Source organism: Rhagoletis zephyria, unplaced genomic scaffold (genome assembly GCF_001687245.7).
Source record: "Rhagoletis zephyria isolate East Lansing unplaced genomic scaffold, Rhagoletis_zephyria_1.1 Rzeph_scaffold_00230, whole genome shotgun sequence".
Taxonomy (NCBI): domain Eukaryota; kingdom Metazoa; phylum Arthropoda; class Insecta; order Diptera; family Tephritidae; genus Rhagoletis; species Rhagoletis zephyria.
The window spans coordinates 328,031-340,230 of record NW_016157314.1 but is presented as its reverse complement, the minus strand read 5'-3'; the positions used below and the strand labels follow the sequence as shown (position 1 = coordinate 340,230).

At 38.1% G+C, this 12,200-nt stretch overlaps 1 pseudogene; it reads right to left on the bottom strand.

The window, feature by feature from the left end:
• The window catches only part of LOC108358271 (uncharacterized), a 35,186-nt pseudogene that overhangs the window by 6,178 nt on the left and 16,808 nt on the right, over positions 1-12,200 (bottom strand).

The window sequence follows — 12,200 nt, the reverse complement described above, 5'->3', positions numbered from 1 at the left end:
ATATTTATGTATGTACATATACAGTTGCGGTCAATAAGATAGTAGCAAAATTCGAAATGATATTTCTTGCAGCTTATGTTTATATATTTTTAATAATTTTCATTTAAAATATAGTTCGATCTATAATAGAAACCTGAAATGATGGTTTGAAAGGTTGCACAAAGTTCACAAAAATTAATTAAACTTAAAAAAGATGTCATCAAAGTTTTTATTCAGAAAGTTTTTATTCCAAAATCAACGGTAGTTTTTAGTGACTTGAAACTTGCACTTTATTATACTAAAATGAGCTACGAAACTGCATACTCGAAAATTTTATAAAAATTCTGAATAAAAACTTTGATGACATCTTTTTTTAGTTTAATTAATTTTTGTGAACTTTGTGCAACCTTTCAAACCATCATTTCAGGTTTCTATTATAAATCGAACTATATTTTAAATGAAAATTATTAAAAATATATAAACATAAGCTGCAAGAAATATCATTTCGAATTTTGCTACTATCTTATTGACCGCAACTGTATATGTACATACATAAATATGTGTTTCGATCTATTCAGTCTATGACAACAATCTTATATACTAGATTCCGACAAACAATGGAAATCATAAAGTAAAAATACTGAGAATCTTAGGTACATATTCAAAGTTTTTTGTTAATTCTTTACAAAGTTGTTTGAAATGTTGATTTATATGCTCTTTTTATAATATGTTATGGCCTTATTCATAAAAACTAAAGTAGCTTTAAACAAGGTTTATAAACTGAAAAATTTATGAAAACGTCATTTTATAAAGCTCTTTAAACCTACTTTAGTTTTTATGAAAGAAAAATATTCAATACTTCTAAGCTTTTGTGTTTATTATTTTCTCCACCACTGCATATATACTTATGTATATATACAGTAATGTGAAAAATAATAAGGACAAGTAATTTTGACCAGCGTTAACAGCTTGTTATCTAACAAAAACCATACAAGTCCAATTTTAAATTTTTCTTCTAAAAAAAAATATTATAAACAATAAACAGCCAAAAGAAAAATAGGCAAAACTGGTTAAAATGTCGTGTCCTTATTATAAAAGTGTAGCACTTATCCACATTCCAAAACTTTGTACAAAAATTACAAGTCTTGGAATTTGGATATATGTGTATGGTCTTTGTTATATAAAACTATATAACTTGAAAATATATACTATATACTATATAACTTGAAAATATATACATAGTTATATATACTATATAACTTGAAAATATAGAAATCTGAGTACTGTTTCTAAGCATTTTTCGGGATATCATATGCACTCATGGACAAAAGAATAGTTTTATATAACAAAGGCCATACACATATATCCAAATTCCAAGACTAGTAATTTTTGTATAAAGTTTTGGAATGTGGATATGTGTATATAGTCTTTATTATATAATGAACTACACTTTTATAATAAATTAAATTATAATTAATTGAGAATAACTTTCACAATTTTGATGTAATGCTTCGATTTGTACGGCGAAAAATAAACATGCAAAACGCAATGGGAAAGCTAACTTTTAGTTGGCATTAAATGCATACGCTAATAGTTCAATTTTTTGTCTTTCTTGTACTTCTTCAGGCTTTTTTTGAAGGCATTCATTAAGCATTTGTAAAAATGCACTATTTTTGGAAGCGCTTACCTTCTTGGATATGACCTCCTCTATGCTGCCACAGAGGCGATCAAACCGCTCATGCGACTCCTCCTCAATTCGCTTACGTTCCGTGTTTTTTTTTGCTTGCTGGAGTGTCTCCACTGATCTGGCTTTCATTCAGATTTACTGGCGCTTCCAAGTGCTCCTCCAATACATCTTCACTTTCGTCTTGTAGTTGCGTAAAACTGCTGCAAGATGGTTGTGTATAACTGCTGCAAGATGGTTGTGTGAAATCGCTGCAAAAGGATTGTGTGAAATTGCTGCAAGATGGTTGGTCGTCATCCCATTGAAAATTTGAAACGGTTCTATAAGAAAAAATTTCATATGGAAAATACAAGATATTTGTTTACGTGGTATCTTACTTTCTGGGAGTAATGTGCTTCGTTAAAAAGCGCATTGACCCCATATAACACCACTCTGGTTTGTCATCGGCAGCAGCTGCTGACTTAACTTTGCTATTGGCTATCTCTCTCACGAACCTGTTCCGCAGTGACTTCCATCTGCTCTTACAATGTTCCTCTATTGAAAAAAGAAAATTCAGTACCTATCCCCAGATAGTGAATTGGCCAATACATGGAAATAGAAACCACTTACCTGAAACTCCGCTGGAAGCCGCAACTGTCTGCCATGCTCGCTCCTTCAAAAATTTGTTCCGAAATAATTGCGAGCATTTATCGAAGAGGCATGGCTGCATTTTAATCGCTTTGATTAGCCTTTCCTCCATTATTAACTTGCTGGAAGGTTAAATCTATACTTCAAGTACCAATTGTAGTTAATTTTTATATTTACCTTGATTTTTTCGGCAAAAGGCTTTGGCGGCAGAATTGGTAAAATAATGAATAATTACAATCAGCTGATTGTCAAAGCGCGCGAAAAGATGAAGCTGATGCCACATAAAACTTTTGCTTCGCTTTACGTGACAGATTCGCTTTGACAGATAAGATGAATTGTATGAAAATGCACAAAGCACGCCACATAGATCGTTGACGCTGCAGCGCGAAGCGAAAAGATGGCCAACTCCCATCTTTTACCGAAATTGGGCGAAATGCGAGCCTTCATAAATGTATGGCAAGCAGCACCATCTGGTTGTCAGTTGCACAACTTGATAACAAACGGCGAGAAAAAAAATGTATTTTGTAGTGCATGCTGTACAGTGTTGCCAGGTGGTTGTAGTGAGAAAGCGTTAGTGTGGTTGAATAACTGAGGGAGAGCGGGAGACCAGGTTTAAAGGCGACCATANTATCAAAAAGCGTCTTTTGCATGTAAAAATCGTCAACATGTAAAAAATTATAATAAACAGAACCAGGAAGCCTTTTGTTTCTTTTTCATTTACGCTAGCTTCTGATTGCTGTATATAAGAATAAAAAGTTTTACTTTGTTGTACGAATATTTAAAAATTCGCATTTCCTTTAACAAAATATTTTTAATTGGAATAAAATCACAGTTTAATCTTCATTTCTTTCAACGCGCACCACCGACCGGCTTCCGAACGGGCCGCCTAGCGCAAAGCGCCATATCAACGCCGATCATTCGTGCGCTTATCCCCATCGCGCCGACCGCAATAGTCCGGATTGAAGCAAGGGGCCGCCTTAATTTAGTCCGCGCAATGATTGACCCTTGCGCACCGAACTCATTGGTTGATTCGGAACTGGTGAGAGACCTCCAACTGGAACGAAACGGATCAGGACGTCTGCAGCGTTGCACGCTCACCATGCGAGGAAGATACGGCAGCTCCAACCGCATTACGTGACAAGCAGTCGTGCTGGACCACCATATACACCTGAGTCCACCGTCGAACCTGGACCCTAAGGCTGCGGCCCCCTTCCAGTACATGCGATTGGCGGATCCGCAATTCTTTCGCGCGTCACCAATACGCCTCACACTAGGCCTAGATTTGCGACCATATACGGGCTGATTGTTTCGGGAGCCTGCCAACCATAAACGTAGATATTAAGAAAACAAAACCACACATACACACACCCTCATCACACACACACCCACCTTAAAATCTAAATAAAAAAGTGCATTGAAATTCCAAACCACGTCTGTTTCAATTAATGATGTCCTTTTCTCCACAGCCCCAGATGAGCCGTTCGCGACGAAAGCGTGTGCGAATAAGCAGATCCGCGCAGTACAAAATCCGCGCTACATAGTTGAATAACATAAGACTTTCCCCACGTGCGTGTGACGGTTGAGACGCGACTCCTTTTTTTCACAGCTTGCTTACCGCAAGGGGGCCGGTATGTTTAAGTCCGCGACCTAAATATATTGCACCACCCTAATACGCGTTTTTTCACTTCATGTAAGAGCACACAAACACATATATAAGTTACGGCTAACTTTCCAGCCGCTAACAATGAGCCCCACTGTACGGTAACTTAGTTGAGGGGAAACTTAACGAAAGTTACTGTGCGGTGGGCTACATCCCTTTTCGTTTTGTTAGCAATTTTTCACTTCTTAGAAGACCGCCTTGAAGGAGAGATCTCAACTATCACACCTCGTTTGGTAAGCCAATTCTTGTGTATCAAAATATTTAAACGCACAGATAACTACAAATAAAACGACCTTTGATTTCAATGTACTAAAACCACTGTGTCTTTTATTTATTCTTATTTTTCGTTACATCAACTTTACGCTGGTGCGCTCCATCTTCGTGCGACGCCACCTGCGTAAATAACCTCAATAATTGACATAATCGAAGTTTCAACAGAGCTCAATCGTTCATCTCAGAACAAAACAAACGTACGTCATGCGAATTTTGTAAAGGAGGTCACTCATTAAGATCTTGCGAGAAGTTTAAAAAACTTGGGATGAACGAAAGATATAATGTCGTTAGAAACAATAGACTTTGCACAAATTTGCTTCTCACTCTCTCACATGCAAAAGACTGTGAAAGTAAATTGAATTGTGTATATTGCCAAAAGTGGCATCACTCGATGCTCCATATTAATCATTTTAACCCCCATAATAGCTCCAGCTCTCAAAGAGCCACGGGGTTAGTTGCAACAACTAGACCCGAAAACCCCGAAGTTGAAACCGAAAAACCATGCTGTTCAAAAACAACAAATATACAAGCGCTTCATTCTGAAAATCAAAGCAAAATTTTACTGCCAACTGCGATTGTCTCGATTGAACATCGAGGAGAATTATTTAAGCTTAGAGCTCTAATAGATCAAGGCTCACACAGATCGTTTATCTCATCAAAAGTACAAAACCGGTTAACCCAACCACAAACATAAACTTTGAAATTTCGGGAATGGGTGGAAGAGTAATACAAAACTCTAATAAAATCTGCTCATTAACCCTGATTTCTGCAAGTTGATATTCTATTAGGCAGCGACCTAATCCCTCAAATAATGCTAGAAGGCATTGAAAAAATTCAAATACCCTGTTAGCCCTAAATACCATCTTTGGATGGATACTAAGCGGCCAAGTAAAAGAAAAAATATCGGTATTCACAACTCAAGTTGAAGATATTTCAAACGAATACCTCAATTCTCAATTAAGAAGATTATGGGAGTTAGAAGAACTCCCCCCCCATGCAAGTCATTACCCCAGAAGATAAGTATTGTGAAGGCTATTATAAAGCCACAACTAAAAGATCAAAAAACGGCTGTTACGTCGTACGGCTACCATTCAAGCCACAATTTCCCGACACACTCGCCTTAGGTCACTCCCGAACCTAAGCACTTCAGCAATTTTTAAGTATGGAAAAACCTGCTTAAAAAAGGCGAGGTAAAAGCCTCGTGGGACAATGTACTCGAGGAATACCTCCAATTAAATCATATGGAAGAAGTCGAGTCATATGAAAAAATAACAAAAGATAAATACACAAATAAACACCATGCAGCAATAAAGCCAGAAAAACTTATAACAAAAGTAAGAGTTGTATTCAATGCCTCGAAATGCACAAGCTCAGGCAATTCATTACATGACGTATTATATACGGGACCCACACTACAACCCGATTTAATGCCCCTAATACTAAATTGGCGCATGTTTAAATACGTTTTCAATGGAGACGTCGAAAAAATGTACAGACAAATAATTGTACATAAAAACGACCAAGATTTTCAGCGCATTATTTATTTATTTATTTAAGTCTATGGTTTTACAGAACCTTGCAGACTTGATATCATTAAACTTAGGACTAAATATAATTTGACCTCAAGGCCAACTTAAAAGAACAGCGACTGGAGAAAACATCAATAGCTCTACTTCTATTCATTAAAGTATTGAGTTCACCTAGCATCTTAGAAACAGGCTCATTTTGCGAATATTTGGTTTTATAGAATTCTATTGAGAAAATATCAAAATATCTTAAAGATCGAACAGAAATATTAAGTTTTATAACTTGTAGTAATACAGCGCAGTTAACACTACCATTAAGAATGTCATGTACAAACATGAGCCCAGAAATAGTCTTTCTTCCTGCTAGAGTATGCATATCAATTAACTTACAGCGAGAAATATATGGCGGTATTGGAGTGCGTATCAAAATAAGGATTCCAAATGACAGACGCATACTCCAGTTTTGATCTCATGAAAGCATTGTATAAAATTTGTCGGTATAGGGATCTTTAAATTCAGAGCTATTCCTCTTTATGAAAGCCAGTGACGAATATGCCTTGGGAATAATGTAGTTTAGATGCTCAATGAACGTGAAACCCGAGTCAAACACCACCCCAAGATCTTTAATTTTATTATAGGAGCTTATAGCGGAGTCTGAAATATGATACGACGACTGCAGAGGTAAACGTAGAATATATTTAACTCATTTTGAATGGTCTGTATATCAGAGTTAGTTTTTACATATTTAAAAATTTTCAAATCATCCGCATATAAGAGGTGATCATGATTCAATAATACAAGGTTCGATAAACTGACAGTTGTCCCTCTCGCACCGCTCCCTTAGCAGTGGCACCGTGTTGCTTCTTTGCAAATTTACATGGAAACAGTGTAGCTTTGGTGTGAAATAAAAGTATAAGCTTTTGTGCAATATGTTTATTTGTATATGCATATGAAGCATATTTAACTGATGAAAACATAAGCAATGGATGTTTACATCAATCTCATAGTAGTCTTATTTTAATGTTGAGTCATTTTGCACTTTTTATACGGCTAAATAGCATATAAATTACGTATTTCACGTAGATATATCAATATTACGTTTAACATTTCGTTTAAAATGCCAGATTTCCTGCAAATACATTAGAATTTACGAAAGGAATTTCACTACTAATTGCCTACTTTGCGTACTTTTCTACTACCATTTTCGAAACAAGGGATTGCATTCTTGCCCTTTCTCTGTCCTTCGTAAATGCAACCTTTTGTAAGGGAGTGTCAAACCGCAGCTGTCAATAATTATCTAACCTTGTATTATTGAATCATGAGAGGTGATTACATTATTTGCAACAAGCACTGGCAATAAATTTTACTTGAAAAAGCTAGCAAACAAGTTAGCGGTCTCAAAGGGTGATTTAAACGTCGTCCCATTGAAAGACATACACGACGGAATAAGCGAAGAAGAACATTTGGAGTTAATAAAACTCCAAAACGCTTTTGGATTCGATTTAAAATTATGTTCAAAACCAAGGAAATAGTTTTTATAAAGAAACTTATCCAAAGAAATGAAATCCGACAGGTATTTCTCGTGGAGAACTCTGTATTGCCAATCACCCGTACTTTTAAACAATTTGAAATACTTATTTATTTATTTATTTGTTGAATTATATTTATAATAAATTATAAAATTTAATAGTTACAGCGCTAGCTGCTAGGGCTATTGGCTGTGTCGGTAATGTAAAAGTGTGGATTAAATCTTGACATCGATGGCTCTGATGTAATTGTATATAATGTTGATGTTCTGGATTGAAGGAGTTTTGAGTAGATCGATTGGGTTGTGGTTGTTAAGGATGGAATTTCTAGTTCTGCGGTGCTCCGGACATTCGAGGAGAAGGTGGTTGCGTGTTAGGCGTGCGTAGCAATGTAGACAGTTTCCGCTGTTTGGGTACTTAGTAGGTGCGAATGAGTTGCGTTTGTATGCCCAAGGCGCAGGCGGAAAAATACAAAGATTTTTTCTTTTTCTATGGTAGTTGGGTATATGGCAGTTGTATTGTTTGTGTTAACAGTTGAGTAATGGTGATGTTGATTGAGTGCTCTTTTGGCGTGTTGTTGTTTTCGGTGCTGTTGAAGACAGAATCACGCTAGATCAGTTTTCTTTATAATGGAGCTAATGATGGTTGGAGCCTTGCACGCAGACTTCGCTGCATTATCTGCTTCCTCATTACCAGTTATAACTACGTGCCCTGCTATCCAGAAGTTTTTTGTGTTTGGACTGGCATAAAATATCACGGATCGCGTTTATAGTGTCCCAGTTGCTGTTGGAGATGTTTTTTGTCGCTTCTAAAACTGAGAGACTGTCGCTGAAGATTACAGCCTTCTTCTTCTTTTTTTGCGCTATTTGAAGCGCCTCCACTATACCCGCGGCTTCCGCGGTAAATATTGACGCAGTAGGTTGCATTGTGTAGTTTGATAACGTATGACCGTTTGCGTCGACTACTGCGTAAGCGGTGCTATGCTCTTCTTTTGAGGCGTCTGTATAGAGTATTTCGTAATGTTGGTTTTTAAATACGGAAAGTTGTTGATTAAATAGTTTTGCGTACATTGTGTTAGGAGTTTTGTCTTTTTATATATTGCTAGCTCTGTATTGCATGTATTTGCTTCAAAGAGCCAGTGAGGGTATTTTTAATGTGACATTTATGCATTTGATGTGTTTCGTTGTGGCCTTTGAGAATGTTGTGTATAGCTGAGGAGAGTTTTGGGATTTTTTTGCAGAGGATGGCTTTGTTGGTGTCGTTGTCGATTATTGAGTTATTTTGAAACAGTATTTTCGGTAGTAGTCTGAGTCTATTTTCGGAGATTCTGTCTTCCACTGCTGGAAGGCCTGATTCGGTCAACATGTTTGTTATCGGGGTGGTGACAAACGCATAAATGCAGCTCCTGATGGCTTGGTGATATGAGGGCTTGATGAAGTTTAGAGTGTTCTTTGGAGTACTGCCGTATAGAAAAAGCCCGCAGTCGATTTTACTCAGCACCAGATATATAAGTGTGTTTATATGTGTGTAGCTCCTACCGGCTAGGTACAGGATCAGGTTGATTCTAGACATTAACAATTTTTTCAGTATTGTAACGTGGTTGTTCCATTTGTAATTTTTGCTGAAAACAATGCCGAGAATTTTTAATTTGTCAACGCGTGTGAGATGGTTGGTATTTATTGTCAGGTCCGGTGGGTTTCAGTTGTGTTTCCGGCAGATATGTAGAATCGCTGACTTAGAAAAATTGATGTTCGCACCAGCTCTATGTGCCCAACTGCTGATTTCGCTTACAACATTGGTAAATAGCGTGTTGTTGTCATTGTTATTGTTACCTTTTGCCATTATACATATACAGATCGTCTGGCTGTATTTCAGTATGATGGTACTAATGCGGTTAAAATCGATTTGGGATAGGATTACCGACAATGGCGACCCTTGAGGTATTCCATTATGTAGTTGTTAGGTTTCTGAGAGCGTATTGTTGATCTTAACTCTTAGTCGGCGGTTAGTTAAAAAACCTTGGATAAACAGTAGTACCTTACGACCGATTCCCCATGGCTGCAGGGTTTCGATAACAATATGCGCACCAATCCGATCGAATGCTTTTTCAAAGTCGATTGATAGTATTGAAACGTGATTCTTTGAGGAGAGGGCTTTGGCGGAATGAAAATCGATGTGGAGAAGTGCATCAGAGCAGCCGCTCTTAACTTTGTAGGCTACTTCGTTTGGTGTTATAAGTTTTCTGTTTTCTAGAAACCAAGATAGTCTTTTAGCAATTATTTTTTCTAAAATTTTGCCGAGGCATGGCAGTAACGAAATTGGTCGATAGCTGGACATTTTAGTTGGGTCTTTACTCCGCTTGAGTACGGGGCGACGATAGCTGTTTTCCATGCGAATGGGATAACCCCGGTGTTAAAAATATTATTGTATAAATCGAGTTTTTTAAGTTCCGTCCGAGACGAAGTAAACTTTATCATTTTATATGATATACGATCCGCTCCAGGAGTATTCCCTTTGGCGCCATTGATCGCTTGTGTGCATTCGGCTGTGCTAATAGCTGACTCTAACATTTTAGTTTGTTAGTTTAGGATGGGTTGTGAGTTGAAGGGACTCTTGTTCGGTACTTCGCTGCTCTAAAAGCGGGGGAGAAATTATCGTCTGAGGAGAACTGTGCCCAGTCTGAAGCGAATTGATTTGCAATATTGGATGGATCGAGTAAGGGTTGGTTGTTGGATTTGATTGATATTATTGAGTTATCCATATTTCTGATGTAGATAGTTTTCAATTGGCTCCAAACTTTTGCAATGGGCGTATCCCGGTTAATTGTGCTAGAAACATTGCGCTTTAGCGGATCTCGCTGCTTTCCGAAATCTGGCGTTATTTGGTGGTGGATATTGTATGTCGAATGAGACTATCGTTTGTGGGCTTTCCAGTTTGTTACCTTTTCCAATCGAAGTGTGGAGAGCTCGAAACTCCACCAGTAAACGAATCTTTTCTGACCGGGGTGGGTTTGTGGAATATGTTTATTAGCTGCAACACGAATATACTTGGTGAGTACCGCGGCACCTCTGTTTGTCTGATTAGTGAGTCTTCTTGGCTCAAGCTCTTGGTCGGTCGTCTTTGAGAACTCATTCCAGTTTGCATCGTGTAATTTAAATTTGGCGACAAACGGCCTCCTGCAATGATGATTGGAAAGGGTTAAAGTAGTTTTAATTGGAAAATGGTCACTGTGGTAGATATCATCCAACGTATAACATGAAGTTATTGGAAGGAGTGCGGGGGAACAGCACGCAATATCGACGTGGGTAAGTGATCCATGTGTGGAGAAGTGTATTGGTTGCCGATCGTTGAGTATACACAGGTTGTGTGGTGATATTGCAGATTCGAAGATAAGTCCTCTGGCGTTGTTTGTCCGCGAGCCCCATAGGGTGTTCCAACTGTTAATATCTCCAGCTAGAATAATAGGGTTGTTTGTGTTTTGGAAAAGGTTGTCAATGTCGTGTGTGGTGAACGTTTGGTCAGGCAGTATGTAAATGGATATGACGGTGAATTTGATATTGAGTTGGATTTCGATGCAAATGTTTTGGATGGAGGATGAGTTAAATATTTGCGTATGGGGGATGTTACTCTTTATTAAAACGCCAACCCCTTGCTTGGCGTAAGTATTTGTGATGTAATTGGTGAAGTAGGCTGTGTAGTTTTTGGGAGGTATAAGGGTAAAGCTGTTGGGGCAGTGGGTTACCTGAATCGATATAAGCTGTGGTTGGTGTTCGTTTCTGAGAAGTTCAAGGTCAATACTGTTGTTAATAAAACCGTTCATGTTCTATTGCAAAATATTGAACTTGTCGAGCATCTGTATTAATTAAGCATATTTGTTCGTAACTTGGTGTTTACGAAGATAAGCTAGTAGCTGTATCGATTTGCACAGAGCTGGTTTCAGTTGCCGGGATGAAATAGTGATTATTTGAAATGAGTTGTTGGGTTATATTGGATAGAGGTGATGAGCTGGTATTTGTTGGATTTGCATTTTTTGTGTGTATACCTTTGTAGTTGGAGTTGGATTCTGGATTGATTGTGTGTTGATATTTGTTGCTGCTGGCAGTGTGTTTTGTGATTTTTTCTTGGTTGGTTTTTGGAGATTATTCTGGACGTTTCAGGTAATCAGTGGTAGATGTTGTTGATTTGCAATTTGCTGTTTTTTGGTCATTTTTGCGAGCGATGCTGTTGTTGGATGTTATTTCTGATTCTTTTACTGAGATGGCGTATGTGCGTTTGGATGTGTCAGTGGGTGGATTGTTTAGGTTATATTTTTTAAATGCTTCACCAAGTGAACACTTGTGTATGGTTTTGATTTGTAGAACGTCTTTCATTTGCTTGAATCTAGGGCAGTTTTTGTCGGATGAGGGATGAGTATCGCCACAGTTGGGACACTGGTTCCGACTACAGGTTGTTGGTCACGACTTGAGCTATGCGGGGCGCTCCTCCTTGCAAAACAAGCCTCCGCTGTTCAAACCCACTTAAGCCTGAACAATCGCAAATTAATTCTATGGACTGACTCTGAAATACTCTTAGATTGGTTAGAAAAACCACCCCATACATGGAAGACATATGTGTCAAACCGCACAGGCCAAATAATTGACTTAGTTGGGCTAGCAACTTGGCGACATGTAGCCAGTGCTGATAACCACGCCAAGAGGTTGCAAACCCCTGCAACTCGCCACCACCTCACTCTGGTGGAACGGCCCCAGCTGGATAACAGAATCACAAGTATTCTTGCCACAATCCCGCATACGCAACATAATACCCCCCGATTTTTATCGTTCCCCCGAGCCCACAGAATAATAGCTCATATGTTTCAGTTCATAAATCGCCTCAAAAATAAAGTAAAATGAGCGCCTAACCCCCCGCATCATGCACTAACACAC